Source organism: Argentina silus (assembly GCF_951799395.1).
Source record: "Argentina silus genome assembly, chromosome: X".
In the NCBI taxonomy this organism is placed as follows: domain Eukaryota; kingdom Metazoa; phylum Chordata; class Actinopteri; order Argentiniformes; family Argentinidae; genus Argentina; species Argentina silus.
In genome coordinates, this window is record NC_139653.1 from 6,119,028 (window position 1) to 6,138,382 (window position 19,355).

Here is a 19,355-nt window from a genome sequence, read left to right on the forward strand (position 1 = left end):
GCGTACCACCCTCAATTTGTCTTGTCTCCAAGCAGACGCCATCCATGAGGTGGCAGCACTCCGTGGTAAATTGTAATACACACTAACAGATTATAACAAAGTATGATCTGTCACGTGAATCTTTGAATTAGCTGATAGGGATCTTAATTTGTAAAACCTCTGTAACATTGGAAATATAAAAGCATGAAACAGCTATACAGATTCAAATGATATGAAATGATTTTATTACGATAACAACTCACAGTCCATTCTTGCTGTTGACATCAGAGAGAAGGACATTCTCTGTGTTTGTAAATCATGTGACAAAAACACCACCAAAATAAAACACCACCAAAATAAACGCTTCACTGTTGATGAAACACCCACAGAGTTCATTAAATAACGGCCTTGCTTTGTCTCTCTGTGTCTCTGAATCCAGGATGTTGTCTTTTTCTTGGAGAGGATAGGAGGATGCCCTGTGGACACATGCAGCCTTCTTCTGCTCCCCTCCCCTCCCCTCCCCTCAACCTCCCCTCTCTTCTCTTCTCTTCTCTTCTCTTCTCTTCTCTTCTCTTCTCTTCTCTTCTCTTCTCCCCTCCCCTCCCCTCCTCTCCTCTTCTGTCCTCTCTGCTCTGACAGTCAATATGAGGGCCCAGGGTTTGGAAGTGCGGACTAAACTGTGAACATCATGCAAATGACACTGAAGCATTCAAGACCAAGACCAAGACTACAACCAAGACTGAGACAAGACCGAGACTACAATCAAGACAATCAAGACCAAGACAAGACCAAGACTACAACCAAGACCAAGACAAGACCAAGACTACAATCAAGACCAAGACAAGACCAAGACTACAATCAAGACCAAGACAAGACTAAGACTACAATCAAGACCAATACAAGACCAAGACTACAATCGAGACCAAGACAAGACCAAGACTACAATCAAGACAAAGACTACAATCAAGACCAAGACTACAATCAAGACCAAGAATACAACCAAGACCAAAACAAGACCAAGACTACAACCAAGACCAAGACCAAGACCAAGACTACAACCAAGACCAAGACCAAGACCAAGACTACAATCAAGACCAAGACTACAACCAAGACAAAGACTACAATCAAGACCAAGACAAGACCAAGACCACAATCAAGACCAAGACTACAATCAAGACTAAGACATGACCAAGACTATAATCAAGACCAAGACCAAGACTACAACCACGATCAAGACCAGGGGCCCGGGGGTGAGGGCGCAAGAGAGAGAGAGAGAGAGAAAAAGATTTAGAGGGGAGCTTGGAGCTCAGTTCAGAGGAATACCCTGAGGTTAAGGCCAACCAATCCTGGCTGGTGGGTGGGTGGCGGAGAGGGGGGTTAGTATATAAGCTTAGAGTAGACAAGCCCTGTTCAATGTAGGCACTCTGTTTAATAATAATTATTCTGAAATATTTATCACAATGGAGACATAACACGGCCTGAGATCGATGTCTCGAACTTCACATAAAATTGATGAACAAGAAGTTTTTAGTTCTTTATTCAAGGTTCAGGTAAGGGTAATGCTCAAGGCCAAAGATAAAACATGGACTGTGGGTAGAAGTGCCCATGAACAGAAGAAAAGCCTTGGAATAGAACATTAGCCCATTGTAGGGCCAACAGGGGGGAAATTCTAAAATAATCTAGACACAGTACATGACGTAATACTGTAGTAGCAGGCATTTAACATGGTTTGAGTGGAGAATGATGAATGTGCATAAGGACCTCACCAAATCCTCCCGGCACTGTGGCCCATATATCCTCATGCAGTCAGCGCTGAATTGTAAATCAACTGTCTCTCAATTCCATAAGTGATTCATTACTATTTATCGGTGATCATTTACGGAAGTGGTTTCAGATGCTTTTTACTTGGTGGTGGCAGTAATTTACAAACTATGAAAAAAAACAATGCAGCTCTATTTTTTCTTTTTTCTCCTCGGCTGTGGCCAATGTGGTGCAGTCTGGAGGATAAATTATATAGGATGTGAAGGCTCATCGATTCAAATGCTTGATGTTGTTGGTAACGCAAGAGAAATATCTTCCAGGCCTCCTCTTCGGCGTAGAATGCAGTGAAGGTACACAGCTCTGACGTTTACTGTTCAAATACACAGGCAGTACAGCAGGGATGTTTTGATAGCTGATCCAACAAACTAAAAAAGCCAAAAACAGAATAACAGGATCTACAAAAGATATTCAGCTATCCTTGAAAGGAAAATATATAGCCTAGTAGTATAACAGTAAAAAACTAATCAAACTGATATTGTACAAAGGTTGTGAGAGTATTGTTTTTGAAAGTTTTTTAAACATTAAAATGCAAATGCTGGAGCTCTGTTGCTTTTGCAATGTTGTAATTTGATGGTTGTTGGTTACTCCCATGTTGGTTGGAAAACAGTTTATTAGATGTTGTTTTGTGATGGTTATTTTTCAACATTGACTTAAGGTTGTTATCTAATGTTGCTGCATGACTGCACATGCTTAACACTGGCAGTTGATGGTCAGCATCAGATCATCTCACAGTTGAAAATAATAGTTTTTAAAATGTTGCCTATTTGAGTAAATACAATTTTAAAAGTCTAATATTGATGTAACATGAACTTCCTAACCAAATGAATACCTAAATAAAAAATGCTAAAATAATTTCTATTTGTTCCCCATGGTATTTCACTTATCTGAGCAATTGTGTCATTGATATGATGACATCTTTTACAATTAGGATTACATTTTACATTTGAAGTCATTGTACTCACTTTTTCATTGTCCTCACTTGGGATTTGAACTTATAATATACAGTATATTACCTCTTGTAACATACATGCCTTATTTTGTGCACCTCCAGGTCAGTGCAGAATTCAAATTAGACCCTCATGACTACATTTTGGGAAGACCACACATCTGCACTTTGTTAAAAGTTGCCCTGGGCACTGTTATCTAGTGTTTCAGTTAATCTACATTCTAACCATTGATTTAATTGACATCAACATATATATTTCAACAGCTTCAGTGTTTGCATAGTTGTCTAAGGTTGGTAGCATATCGTTCTGTTCTGTTACATACTGAGGATTTCTTAATCCTCAAAGTGTGAATAATGTATGAGTGTACATTATTTAACCTTGTTAATGTTACTCGCCCATTACTAAAATGTAAAAAAAGTCCAGAAACATAGATTATACAACTCCATTAGGCAAAAAATTTTTAAGAAGTTTAAAAAATGAACACGATACATAGCCTACAGTATATCACTAATAGGATAATGTAACAGTACTAAACACTCCATGCACATGAGGTTAAAAACATAAAAGAACATAAAAACAATTAATGAATATTTATCTAAAAATAGACAGTAAAATTTGTAAAAAAGTTTACATTTCAGACCATGCTGAAAAGGCTATTACACCAACAACAACAAACATTTCTTCTTACAACGTTACAATGTTGGATCATGACTGTCAAATAATGACATGTAATGTAGAAAACATCCTTTACAGACCACATGCAACCTTGTCACAATGTTGTGTGATGACTGTCAAATGCAGATTTTTTTTTGCTGAAAACCTGTAATAGGCAACATTTTAAAAACTATTATTTTCATCTCTGAGAAGGTCTGATGCTGACCATAAACTGCCAACGTTAAGAAAACTTTCATTTTCAACCCATGATAAACAATGTAGCAACGTTGGATGATGACCATCAAATGACAACCATAAACCAATATGATATGATGGTGTTCCCTCATTCTACTGTGCAATGTTTGTTTTTAATGTGGTCCCACAGTTATATTCCATAATCTCTCTATGGTTGGTATAAGACAGTGAATCAACTTCCTTTTACAAACCTTTGGAGGTCTGGAGAATTTTAGATTAGCCAATCTGGCTTGGATTGAACTGGACAGAGCGATGGGAGAATGTGCTCGCAATTTCATTGGATTTTACATTCCGAGAACCCTCCCCCACATGCCCATAGAACAGTTGCTTGTTGTTATGTGCGTCATTTTTTCCGACCGAGTAGGACGATAGGCGTGCATGTGTGCATGTGTGTATGTCCTGTGTCGTTCTCCATCCCTCCCACAGATGCTGTGGTGGACCTCCACTGCTCTTTCTGGAGCTGTGTGACACTCACAACGTCAACTACAATCCCCTTCCCTCTTCACAGTCACTGGAAAGGTCAGGGCAAATTAGCGGGATGTGTAAGAAAGCCCTGTCGTTCTGCATTAGCTTCCTGGCCTCAGGCACTCTGGCAGACGAGGCCTAAACATCAGACCAGGGTCATTATTTCAAACACACAACCACTTAACTTCTTTACTCCCCTCCTCTGAGGACAAGAGGGTGGAGGGGTGGGTGGATGAGGAGTGAGAAGGGAAGGGGAGGACACCTACAGTAGTTGCGTTTTGTCCCCAAAGTAGGCTCCAGTATAAAGGCTTTTTTTCTTGTCTCTCAACTGAGCGTAATTCCAGCACACCCTGGGTGAATTAATTAATTACAAAGCTGGCTGGGTATCAAAGGTAAATCTGATTTAATTATATTCCCTACGTCTTTGTTAAGAAGCCAACTGTCAGGCTATGGTAAGTGGGCTGTGGCCCTCTGTGGTGCCCGAGGCATGTGTGTGTGTGTGTGTGTGTGTGTGTGTGTGTGTGTGGGTAAGCCGTGATCAGCCGAGTGGGAGAAACAGGAATTAACAGGTACATGGAGATGGAGGGATACCCAGGTCTCCCGGGTGAACCGGGTGGGTGAGTGGCACATCCCTGACAGTTCTAAAGTCCCAATGAACAAGAGCAACGTCCCCTTGCTACATTCTGGGGGAAAACACAGGTACAGTGCAGATTGACACACTTTCTCTCCAGCAAAGATACTACAGGGACTTTCACTCCAACGGTAGGACCATCTCAATGCACAATATATTGATATTCCATGATAAATCTGGCTTGCAAATCACACATACATGAAACTTACACTCCCTAACTATCACAACATGCAGAAGGAAAGACAACGGTCGAGAGACAGTCATACATTCATTCATACACTCAGTACAGTAGTAGGACAATGACAATTACATCCTATAGAAAACACATAGAATCAACTGACTCCTCAACTGACACCCCATGTATTGATCAGACATCAGATACAGTTAATGTTTATGGGAGATTAAACACATGTCAAATGCCAGCCGCAATAACACTCAGTCATACTTTGTCCACAAGCCTAGGGTCGACACACCCACTGTATTGGAAGAGGTCACATTTTCACATGTACTAGTAGTACAGTATATGAGTATGTAGGAACATCAACAGTATGTCTATGTGGTTCATAGTTCTTACAATATTTTACTTTAGTTTGCTTGCAGTGTGTTTTATCTGATAGTGAAGTCTTTGTGTGTGTGTGTGTGTGTGTGTGTGTGTGTGTGTGTGTGTGTGTGTGTGTGTGTGTGTGTGTGTGTGTGTGTGTGTGATATAACTCATTTATCTAGAGAGGACATCATCACTGACGACCACATGACCTATAGGCCAGAAAGAGAGGGTGCTTTGAGGGGTTTGTCACCGGTCCACGATGCTGTTTATAGCACAGAGGCCTCAGATAAACCATTTGTTGGGCAAACGAGGTAAATGAAGCATAATTGGAAGCCCATTACCAAATTGAAAAAACAGGTGCCTTTTGTATTAACTGTGTTAGAATCGAAGAGAGGGTGCCTCTTCTACTCTGTAAACCAGAATCAAACGGCTGGGCTCAATAATTATAATGTTCTGAATCCTACTGAGGGGCAAGAGAAATCAATAGACTAAGGACAAAGAACCTATAGCCATCACTTAATTCTCTTATCACAGTGATTTAGGGGAAGAGGAGGATGTTAAATAACTGTAAATCTTTATCTATGACTTTGAGGGTGCTTTATGGCAGCTCTTGCAGGCGTCGCACAGACAGAATGTCCATACCTTCTGCAGGACACACAATTTATAGCTTTATTACCCTTTGTCTTAAAGAGCACAGAGACATACCATGGAGGAAGGAGATAACAGCCAGCGAGGAGGAGGTGGGGGGGTGGGGGGTGGAAAAAAGAATCGGATGCCATCATCGCCAGAGACATATCTCTGTGACAGGTTTATAGTCCAGGTTTTTTTTTTTTGGGGGGGTGGGAGCCCTCCCCTCATCTCCACCTGCACCGCCACATTCCCCACTCCACCCTCCTTAAAACCCTGCCCCTTGTGAAATGAGCGGGATTCCATTTTCAGATTTATTTTAGCGTTCACATGCCACCGCCACACCCCCCCCCCATTAGACCTAGAGGTCACTGGGAGGACTGAGAGGTTGGGGGGTGGTGAGAGCAGGGAAGGAGGAGGGTAGGAGGGAGGGAGAGAGGGTTCTTTTTCAACACAGTCATGAGTTCCTCTAAGCAGGGCAGATGCTTCCTCATATTTTCTGGCCTCCCTGACAAGCGGCTTATTGTTTCCCTTGATAAGGCTGCAGTGTTCCCTGGTAATGGGAATTAGAGGGAGGCGTAAGTCACCCAGATGCTGGGTGAGACTGAATCAATAGATAATGGGAGATTTCTTGTGGATGCTAAAGGCACTGTTATTATCTGGGCCGTTAAAAAGAGCTAGGCCCTTGTTTGTCTTGAGGGAGCACTCGTGGGCAGTGTGAAGAGCAGAAATATGGGTTACACTTGACTTGAACCCTCTGTCAAAAGGACTAACAGTGTCCGCCTATAAAAACTGACTGTAGACTGCTGTTGACTTTAAACGTGTCTACATCACGACTGTGTGGAGTCAGTTGTCATAAACTGTCATCATCAGATGTCATTACAATTTTACAGCATTTGTTATGTCATTATCATGACAGTGTTATTCTAATTATGTGTAGTCTGATTGTCAGATTAACAATCATTCTACTATATCTAGTCAAGAAAGGTGTTAGTAGTGGTCATGTTACTGACAGGTGAGGGGGTCAACTTATAAAGAAAAAGTCAAGGTCAATAACTGTAAGAAGACATTTCAGTATGATGGTCTATTGCTTAGGATAAACATAGCAACCATAACACAACATGATAGTTTGTTATTCCCATTCAGATGATTGAACAATATCAGCATCAAGTGAATGTGTTTGTGTCCCGTAGTTTGCTAAGTTATTACCACCAGCTGCTCTGACAGAATGTGGCCGTTGGCCAGAGAGCCTCTCTGCGTGTGTGCAGGAGTCAACAGGGAGTACAGAAAACAGTAGTACTCTGATGAACTAAACACTAAGTGAGCCCAAGAGGTTCAAGGGCCAGGACCTAGAGACCTCTGGGTAACAGCAGTGTTTCTCAACCAGTGTATCTCTACACATAGGTGTGCCATGACATACGATCAGATATGCCACAAAAATGTACCCTTAATTAAGTCACTCGTAGCTGGGAACCTCTAGCTGTAATCATGAAGGCATCAGTAAACAGAGAGAGAGAGAGAGAGAGAGAGAGAGAGAGAGAGAGAGAGAGAGAGAGAGAGAGAGAGAGAGAGAGAGAGAGAGAGAGAGAGAGAGAGAGAGAGAGAGAGAGAGAGAGAGAGAGAGAGAGAGAGAGAGAGAGAGAGAGAGAGAGAGAGAGACTAGGACAGCTCCCCCTGCAGCTCTGGATCACATTAGCATCTCGGGTCTGAGGTGGTGTTGGAAAAAATTACTCACTGAAGCCATGTGACACCCTCAATAAATTCAACTCCCTCCTTAAGTTTTAAAGGCAAATGCATATTGTGGCCATCACTTAGCGTCTGCCCTCTCCGTGTATGTGGATAATTTGTTGTAACAATGTGTTACCACAACTTGGTAACCAGACCCAGCAGCTGACTACAGTCCAGTGAGCAATGTGCCAATAAAGAGCCGAAAAAAAAACCTCTGGAGATTAATTAGTGTATTAATGGTGGCGCATGTGTCTTCACAATTAATAAATTCCACTCCATCAAGCAGTAATTTAATTATGAATTATGTATTCGTCCGCCATGAATCATTTGTACACTTTATTAGTTAAATTGGGGGATAGAATCCAGGCATATCATAGTGATTTAAATTAATCCTTTGGTACATTTTTATTCCGGATAGTGGAATGTGTGAGGAGTTACTGACCTAAGACAAAACGATGTTGAGAATGCTGTTGCTAATGGCGATAAAAGGAAATGTAATCACAATATAATAATTGACAAATTAAGCAGAGGGAGCTGCATTCTTTTTTGGCAATGACTTTGTGAGCCATCAAATCTGTTTCTCAAACAGCTGCATGTCCAAAAGAGGTAATTACATTCTCGGTAAACACGCATAAAACCTAACCAAACACATCAAGCACCCGGCTGCAGATTAAGACTGATATGGAGATTTTATTCTGTCCTCACAACGCCACATCTGGATGGTAAATCAAGAATAATGTTCTATTTTCAATATCAACTCATGTAATGGATATCGTCCCGTTGTAGTTATTAATCTACTTGTCCACACGTCATAGTAGTACTGTGTGTTTGTCAAAGTATGGAAATTAAATTAAATTAAATTATTTATACTAACATATAAAATGCTTCCCCATTGGTCAATAATTAATGGGATTAGTACTTTGGGTTTTACTGCTAGGAAATGTGTTGCTTTAAATCTCTACATTTCCTCCCAAAGCTGATTTCAAACAAAGAAAATACATTCAAGTCTGAAACACCAACCCATGCTGACTGGAACTAATATAAATAATAATAATAATAATAATAATAATAATAATAATAATAATAATAATACATAGAATTTAGTATGTGCTTCAAACAATCTCAAAGTGCTACAGTGAGTGCGCTAAAAATAAATAAAAACAAAAACACAGCTGACACTAAAAGGGCAGGGACAACAAGGGACACATCTTAAACTAAGGCCTTCCTAAAGAGGAGGTATTTTTGGTGCTGTATGTGTACCCTGTTTCACTTTAGGGGTTTTAATGGAAGATTATTGTTTATTATGACTTACGGGCAAGTAATGCTAACCTTCCACCAAGATAAGGGTTATCTTGGTGGAAGGTTAGCATTACTTGCCCGTAAGTGAATATAAACTCTAGGGTCTCTCTCTCTCTCTCTCTCTCTCTCTCTCTCTCTCTCTCTCTCTCTCTCTCTCTCTCTCTCCTTCTATCTCTCTCTGTGTCTCTCTCTCTCTCTCTCTCTCTTTCTCTATCTCTCTCTCTCTCTCTCTCTCTCTCCCTCCCTCCCTCCCTCTCTCAGTCTGAGTCTACTCCGTCCTATATCCTTGTCCTATATCTCAGCTACTGCCATTCATTTTAATTTGTAAGTGAGTGAATTTGAAAGAGGTTTGAAGGTTTTAATGCACTAAGCTGTCCTCTTTCAGCTTTGATTAATTTGTTTCAGGAAATGAAAAGTAATTTAAGTGTGTCAACTGATAGCGTAATATCGGGTTGAACTTGTTGCTCAGAAGACAGCCAGTCTGACTGAGGCTGACGAAACACTGCGACAATCAGAGAAATCCAGAGCGTGTGTGTGTGTGTGTGTGCACAATGTGCATGTGTGTGTGCAATGTGCGTGTGTGTGTGTGCAATGTGCGTGTGTGTGTGTGTGTGCAATGTGTGTGTGTGTGTGTGTGCAATGTGTGTGTGTGTGTGTAAGCAAACTAGACTGACTGTCATTTCAGAAGCATTATTTTTTTTTCAATAGGTAAGTGAACTACAAAAGCATAACAGATAATTTGTCTTTTCTGCCAATTTAAGCATAAAAAGTCACAAAATACTTCACCAGTCAAAATCAAGGTCAGAAAAGTCAAAGTTAGTAGGTATTGTAAGTAGATGTTCTTGTGGTACAGAACAATGTGTGAAAGTATTGATTCCCCCCCCCCCCCCAAAAAAAAAATGTCCCCCTAAAACTGTATAAATGTTCACTGTGTCCTGACCAAAACAACACCTCATAATGACAGGTGCTGGTTTAAGACATCTGTCTCTTCATCTCTCCATCTCCTTACTTTCTCCTGACAGGGAGATAGGAGAGAGAGAGAGAGAAAGAGAGAGAGAGAGAGAGAGAGACAGAGACAGAGATAGAGAAAAGAGAGAGAAGAGAGAGAGAGAGAGAGTGAGAGAGACGCACAGGGGACCAGGAGTGTGTTTAGGAAGGAGATGGCTGTCAGACAGTAGCTGTCAGTCGGCCCTTTTTGATGCCATCATCTTGGCGCAGGCCTGTCTGTCTCACAGTATGACTGCTATCAAAGACGCACTCAGAGCTGAGACAGCTAGGCACAGGATGGAGAGAGGCAGGAAATCCACACCTTCTCCCCATTTACACCTGGCAAATAGTTTCTTTTTTCAAATCCAACATTTCGGAAATCTGGGTCTCTGTGCATTTTGATGAACGCCATCACACTCATCCTGCCTTGTAAGCAGAATGTTCGCTGAAAAGCAACAGACATATTTAAAAGTTATTACGGAGTGCACACTTTATTCTCAGATTTCTGCAGACCAAATAATAGGTTCTTTGTGAACATATTATACTAACTATACTATACGCCACGTAAGTTATAATTAAAGATACAATTAACTCTCAGTAACGTATCTTATAATTCATGTAACTCTCATGCAATGTATCTTCAGTTTTTGACATATATTTCAGCACAGATAATACATGCACACAGAACTCTTTGGTCTGCAGAAAAACATTTATTTTAAACTGGTGCTAACACTAGCATTGGTTGTACATTGCTTTGTGATAGCATCCCATCTGTTCTCATTTCTGGTGTCTGCTTTTCATCGTGACCCGGACAGATCCCTCAGAGAGAGCACTGGGCCTTAGTTCCCACACCACACCTCTGATAGTCCCTAAAAACCAGCAGGATGACTCTGCCCAGATGACGAGATGACTGCTGCTGGGTTATACATGCTCACACACACACACACACACACACACACACACACACACACACACACACACACACACACACACACACACACACACACACACACACACACACACACACACACACACACACACGCCTTCTGAGCTCCAGAGAGGAGTGATGTTCCTGCCAAGACAATGTTTCCATTCTCCCTGCTCTGGTCTGTCTATCAGGTAAACAGCCAGACAGTTCAGCTCCCCAGATGGGAGCCTCTCTGTCTGTTCTGAATGTGTATCTGACTATGTGAACTACTGTCAACACTCAACAATTGGCCTTGAAATGGAGCTAAACTATTGAATTCATCATACATACATAAAATGTTAAAGATGTACCCAAAAGCTTGGGTTGTCTGTTTATTGGCACTCACAACCCCATAAAGGGTTTCCATCCTTTCCGAAACACATGCGCCATAGAATCGTTGACGGCATTTTACACAGAATATAAACCATAAAAAGCAATAATAAACATAACTGGAGCAAATAAATCGGATTCATAATAACCATAAAGTGGGATTTATGTAAGCTAAGATAGAGTCTTTGCCATAATTGATGGCATAAGCCGCGTCAAGGCATCAGCGAGGCACTAATATAGTCTTATAAACACACCACAAGCACTGCTAGAGTACCTCCATCTCTCCTCTTTGGCCCGCCTAAGTGCATAAGTAATGTATTGCTTTCATAAGAGCGTGCAACTTTGTAGCACTAACTTGGGCGGAAATATGTCTCAATCCTTTGGGCAGTGTGATTAAGAATAAAATACTGCGCACATTACCTCTGTATAAATTCAAATAACGACATAAGCAGAAAAGGGTTAGCTGCGCTGAGTGTTCAGACGGCTGTCGAGGAGAGGCCCCTGTGACAAAGGCAGCAGGCGCTGGAGGTATCCATCACAAATGCACACTGTCCCCCTGGCACCCAGGCTAATGTATCACCTCTAGATTACTGTAATATCTGTCTGATGGATGTGTGCTGAGCTGTGCAGGTCGGTGTATGCCCCAGACAGGAGCCTCCATCACTGGGTAGCTGTGTGAAGATAGGGCCCCTGGCCCTGGAGGTCCACACTGTTCCTCCACTCTCTTCTCCCCTTGAGCCTTCAAGGACCATAGCACCAGTTCCTTCACTCCCTCATCCCTCCTGTGTGTGTGTGTGTGTGTGTGTGTGTGTGTGTGTGTGTGTGTGTGTGTGTGTGTGTGTGTGTGCGTGCGTGCGTGCGTGCGTGCGTGTGTGTGTGTGTGAGTGACGGAGGCTGTGGGCACTGTGAGGCTCCTGGGAGCCACTTGAGCCTGCAGGAAGAGGGTTTGATAAGGCAGCCAGCTATTCGTCAACCCAAATGAAGGCAGTAAAGTTGAGTGGAGGAGCACAGGCATGGCCCCAGGTTGGCAGTCGGACCCTCAGAGGAGACCTGTGACTAACACACACACACACACACAACCACACACTCACACGCACACACACACACACACACACACACACACACACACACACACAGAACAGTATTTGCACAACCTACAGAGTATATTCCCACACACCCACAGCGTAGAAACATACACACACACACACACACACACACACACACACACACACACACACACACACACACACCAGCCAGCAAATCCATCATCTTTATTTCCCCCAATGTTCGGCTGCACACTGCACACAAAAATATTTATTTTCCCTGATACATTTTTTTTCCTCAAGAAACACAAAGAAATCACACCTCGCCTTCTCCTTGGCTCATGCCAAAATAATCAATGCTTTCCAGAGAGGGACCCATGGCCCTGACGTGTGAGTAGGGAAGGCAGCAGGATGCAGACATAGCCCCAGGGCTCTCGTTGCAGATAATAAGTGAGGAGCAGTCTTTGGGTATGTTTTACAGCTATCAAGACTCATCATATTTGACATGCATTCTGGTGTTTACACAGTCTCCGCCGTAAAATCCTCTGCAGCTAGAGAGCCAAACAGAGCTGGGTGCAGAGGGAGGGAGCGCACACAACGCAGCGGAGCAGCAGCACACTGATTCTACTATGAAAAAGCGTTTTGAAAGCGAAGCCAGCCATGCTCTCTCTCTTTCTCTCTTTCTTCTGCATGTCCCATCTCTTATCCACGGCACTATTGGCGGCGTTAGCACCTGTCAGCTGACTGACTTCTTGTTCCCCGCGGCTTATGAAAAAATCATGGCTGTTGGGCTTCAGAGGCTGCATTCCCATCAATATGAATTCACCATGGTCTTCATGGAACATTAGGCCCAGGCCCTGTTTTCATACAAAATGCCCTGTGCTCCTCTGCCTCACAGATACATGGGGAAATGAAAAAAGTAAATAGTCCTTTTTTGAATGTTACATCCGCTCATGTGTGGAGTTGTGTCGCCTAGGAGAACCACACCATTAGCGGTTGATATGTTTGCCTCTTAGAAGCACATTGGTACCCTACAGAACATGTATCTCCAAGTGTTATAGAATGTACTCGATTAGAAAGTTCCCTGTTACTGTAAGTGAAACTGTATAATAGGCAACAAAGCCTTGCCGTGGCTGCCCCCCATGTTGTTTATAATCCTAACATGCATTTTCCCTTGCAGAAGAAAACTGTTTGGCTTTTTATCTTTGTACAGGTCTTCAGCAGAACGCACTGTGTAGTGATCATCAGATCCATCTCCAATATAAGGCTCGTACAGTATTATAGTTAATAACTTTAGGTTTAACACTCCCTTACCTTAAACATTAAAAAAATGTGGTTAACACTTTTAGGAATTAATTTGTAGTGTTTAATAAGTTTCTAATTAGGCTATTTCTTGGTTTTAGTAGCCATTTATTAAGTCTTTATTCAGTGTTTTCTTATTCTAACGTTATTAATCATGTAGTAGCTTGTGGTTACTTGCTAGCCTCCCTAACCTCAAGGCCAACCTTGCCCTCAACTCAATGTGTGTGTGTGTGTGTGTGTGTGTGTGTGTGTGTGTGTGTGTGTGTGTGTGTGTGTGTGTGTGTGTGTGTGTGTGTGTGTGTATGTATGTGTGTGTGTGTGTGTGTGTGTGTGTGTGTGTGTGTGTGTGTGTTTGTGTGTGTGTGTGTCTTGAGGGGCTGGGTAGAAAGCAAATATTTATATTTAGCTACAAATGAGTGTCTAATGTGTGTTCATTAAAATAAAGTGTTCCCAAAATTGGAAGTCTGGGCATGTTTCTGCCATTTTTCCTTTCTTAAATCACCATAAATCATTGTTTTATCTACTGTATAGGTGAAACTGTAAATCAGAGACCTAGGCCCCCAGTCTTTCTTCTCATTCGGAAAGCCTAGGGATTTTTCCCGGACACAGATTAAGCCTATAGTCTTGGACTAAATTACATGTACAATTCAACTTGGGGGAGTCAAAAGAAACAAAATTATATAAACATACTGTATAATGTCATCCCTCTCTCCCCTACATGTATGTTACCTCTTCCAGCCTGGCTGCAGATATCCCCAAATAGCAAAATAGAGGATAGCAACCTTTTACTGTTCCTTTGAGCCCTTTGGCTTCTAACAGCAAATAATGTGGTCCCTGTGTACAACAAAAGAAACTGACACTGTATTTGTTTTACATCTGCTTGGCTGGACTGTTCAGGCCTTTCTCCATCTCTTCCTATCTCTCCTTCCCTTTAAAGCATTTTGAAAGTCAATTATCAACGCCACTTCCCCCTGACATCATAGTGCTAATACAAGCTGCTCTTGACCTTATGTTTGTGTGTCTTCAGCGGATGAAAGCGTGGCGTCTCCTCCTGATTGGATTAACTTCAGATGTAGTGTGTGTCTGTGTCTATTACACTGGCTGCACTGTGATATCTACACACACTCCCACCCTCCGGTCACCCTCTCCCCTCCCCTCCCCAACATCCCCTGAAGCTATGCTAGCCCCGAACACCATCCATAACACGCATGCACGCACACACACACACACGCACACACACACGCACACACACACACACACACACACACACACACACACACACACACACACACACACACCTCTGCTCAGGGCTCCAAGCAGTCATATCTCATGTGTCTCTTCCTCAGTGATGAACAGCCTCCATCTCTTCATCCCTCCATCTCTCTCTTTCTGTTTCTTCAATCTCTCCACCCCTTCAGTCACTCCAGAGGGTTCATCTCTCTGAGAGAGCACATAATCGACTCAATTAAGAGTGTCCAATTGCCCTGGCAAATTATAACATTATCGTTGGCACTTCAAGTGTGGCGAGAGGAGGGGACTTTCCTTAGCCTGGAGAGTGATGGGGAGGGACGCTGGGGTGACTTGGGACAAAGGGAGACTCAGTCAGACTCCATGTCATTGCACACTGCGTGTAAGCAATGTGGAGTTAAAACAAAGGAGCTGTAACACCTAAAGGTTAACTGATGCTTTGTCGATCGACACTGCTGACATCTGTTGATCGACAGAAATTACATCGAGTCAACACTTTTGAGTGTCGCCATGGGGTGTCGTACACCTCTTGAACTTTCTTATGTCGCTGAAAATATGTCGAATGACATATTAAAAAGCATAAAACTTAAGTCTCCTTGTGAGGTGTATTCATGACATTAGAGATTAATTCAAGGGGAATTCTGTATAGGCCTATACTAGAACAATAGAAATGTTTATCTTAAAAACAACTGGTCCAACATGTCTGAATTGGTTACCAAATCACCAAGGCCAATGTGCATCTTGGTTTCCCTATTATGGTTATTGTGTTTATGTGAAAGTAAGAATGCAAATTATTTATTTAAGAAATATAGCAAGCTGCCTTCTTCAGTGTTTATGTGGCCACGTGCCACAATCCTCGCTGAGCAAATTCATACTTCAACAATTAAAGCATAACAATAACATCACATATTTGCCTTCTGTAGTTTACAAACTGATATTCTTCTACATTTCAAAACTGGCAACAAGAGATATGTTTCTCTGTAAGAAAACAGATATTTCTGCATCACATCTAATTCAGTTTCCCATGCCGCATCTACAGACAGAGTAGATCTCTCCACCACGCAGAGACTCCAGCCGTGACTGACATGGACTCTGAGGCTTCTGGAGCTGTTCATACGAGGAATAGGGAGCGTGCATGCATGCCACGCCAGCGATGGCACTCCTAGTCAGAGGATTAGACAGCCGGGAGACTCGCTGGCATCAAATCCGAGGGCTCACCCGCTAATTGTTTCTGAAGAAATGACATTTTGTCTTTTTTTGCACCTTGCTCAAGGTGTCAGCACCTATCCTAGGCCAGGTTTTACGGCGGCTGAGCTCACGTGCCCCGGAGCATCCTGTTTGATGTTTTTGAGGACTGTCACCTTGTCGCGTGACTCTATGGAAATTGAAATCTGTATTTATTTACATGCTAGGTTAATAGAAGGGATGCCTAAGTGATTTGAAAGTCAGACAACCATACCTGCCACTCAAGCCTTGTTTACCGCAATGGCAGACCCACCACATTGTTACAATGGGGGTTAGAGATACAAAAGGGGATGATAATGAATTTCATTGGATTATCTGTCTTCGTCACCCCCCCCCCCCCCCCCCCCCCACACACACACACACACACACACACACACACACACACACGCTATTTTAGTAGGCTACAGCAGGGTATTAATCCAGATTTTCCATTATTTAAAAGGAATGTTTTTGAAGTTGGTCTTTAACATCTCCATCTAAATTCAGCAAACTCTTGGAGTGACCTAGATGCGAAACAGAGGTTCTTTGTGTGTGTGTGTGTGTGTGTGTGTGTGTGTGTGTGTGTGTGTTTGTGTTTGTGTGAGTGCATGTGCAAAGAAACCCTTGTTGCTCTCGACAAACCACAGGTCTGAGCTCAGTCCAGCACAGTCACCCAGTCTCCCGCAGTGTATGTGTGTGTATGTGTTTGTGTGTCTGTGTGTCTGTGTGTCTGTGTGTGCGCGGTGGAATCTTTAAACAGACATGTCATGTTGGGAGACATCGCTGTCAAATGGAGGACAAATCTGAAGATGTCAATTGAACGCCAAGAAATTCTGTCTGTCAATCATCCTGGTGTCTCACTCCAGTCTAATTACCATCACTTAGCATTCATGCGTGCAGACCTTTCTGACTGCTGAGATGGTGTTACAGAATAATGCCTGCCAGGACTAGGGCTACCTACTAAGTGATGCGTCACAGCAATCCCAACATAAACATGATGACGATAATGTAATTCTTGTGACATTACAGGCATGTCAATATCTGAACCTCCCATGTACTTGGTAATGATGTCACAGGGTATATTCATAAAGGCCATGAAGCCATGACATGTTTCCAGATTTAACTGATAGGCCTGGCCTTCTTCAATTGTTGAGGAGGACCAAGGAGGCAACACTGGCTCATGGAGAACTGGGCATTAGCTTGATAACACTGCCACTTGCTGGTGTAAATCTGGTACTACACACATGAAGATATACTGTGTGTGTGTGTGTGTGTGTGTGTGTGTGTGTGTGTGTGTGTGTGTGTGTGTGTGTGTGTGTGCGTGCGTGCGTGCGTGCGTGCGTGCGTGCGTGCGTGCGTGCGTGCGTGCGTGCGTGCGTGCGTGTGTGTGTGTTTCCTCCTACTTTATTTACTACTTTCTTCTAAAGACATCAAAACAGGAACCTCTTGAATTATTTTGTTTCATATTAAACAGTTGTATGTGTCTTTTCTCCTTTCTTGTTTTTCCACTGCAGCCCCGTTACCTCTGAGAGAAACTTTGTGAGTGTGTATCGTTGTGACGTGTTGACAGCCACGGGCCAGGAGGGGGAAGAGTGGGGCGCCCACTGCAGATGGCAACATGCATCTTTTCATTCCTTAAACAGACACAAAAAGCAGCCGAGGGACCGGGTCCTGTCTGGTGAATGTGCCGGCGAACAGTAGGTACTTGGCACAAGTAGCAGAAATAATTAGTGTCACGTAAGCAAAGGCCCGGAGCAGTGGGGGAGTAAGGGGAGTGGGGGGGGGGCGGGGGGGAACAAGGCATCTCATTTTTGCAGGGAGGACCTAAGCTAAGCCGCATGCACACTCAGAGACATCCCTTCTCTTTCCCCGTGTCACAGGTTTTTTCAAAGACAGCTCAAGTCATGGCTCATTTAATTGATTGATTTAATTGATGTGTACTTGATGTGTCCTTAATTAGGGAATTGACAGAGAAAGTTTGTTGTCCATGGAGTGACCTCCTATCCCATCCACTTCCCCCAAAATTAGTATTGAAGTCTTTTTTTTCCATCATGGCGAAGTTGCAATGACATGTGTTAAACTATTGTTTTTGGCACACAGTAGGCCTAGTCGTGATCACCTCAAAGGAAGCATAGCCTAATAAACACACAGACAGAATCAAAACCCAATGGCCCTACAGAGGCCCAAAACTATGCTCTGTGAAATACAACTCACTTAGATAAAGATCCCTCTTAAAGGTAGACTCTGGAATATGTCATAGCAAAACACTAGTGGGGAGATGCTGCCAGAGACTTTCAAATACGGAGATGCAACAGACTAGAGAATAAAGCGTGTTGCGACAGAAACGCATCAAAAGGTTTTGTTTTGCAGAAAACCTCTCCGGTAGAATTAAAATATCTTTAGTTCTCATGCAGGCAGCTGTTTTCTATAGGCTAGTTTTCAGAGAAATTGAACCAATAAAGAAGAAACTGATGGACATGGAAAGAAAGAAAGTGAAAATGAAGGGCAGTGAAACGAGGGGACGCTCTTGTTCACTACAATATATTTCATGAAAGTTGCTGTTTTCACAGGTGTGACGTGATATCCCAGAGTCTACCGTTAAGGTTTATCACTGTAATTAATAGAAATAGAAATCTACCTGCCCTTTATTGCCATTAGCAGCAATACGTGTATTATTTTGGATTTATTTCACCCATACTATAAAAGAATGAGCTCTGAGCAGCAATGGGCACTAACACTTTAATTTAGAAAACTCCACTGTTACCACATATATAGTGTCAGGTGGTGTCAAATTCTTGCTTGTGCTGGAGAGCATCATGTCTGTTTGTGGTGCTGGAAAGTATGGTATGAAGAAAGTCTTCCTGTAAAACATGGCAAAATTGGGTAATTTGGGAAAACTAGGAATAGATCAACACTTTGATCAACCACTGTTCTATATTATTGATTGTCTGGACCTGTGTTAAGCCATGTGCTCTGATCAATAGTATTTTGTAAGATATACAGTACTGGTTAAATAACCGAGAATCATGTCTTCATACAGCATGGGTAGAGCCCACGAGTCTGCTATTTCACAAACCATTTATCACAATATTTGTAGACTGTAACTAACTATTTCATCATAGGCCAGTGGACTTTCCTGCCCTCTCTGTATAAATAAGAGACCCACATTCACACTCAGCATATCACTACTACACTCTCCGGTCTTTCCTTTACACAGCCAGATATACTCTGTTCCAAAATGGCTCCAGATATCAAGACTTGTTTCTGCATTTGGCTTGTTCTTGTACAAACAGGTAAATATGTT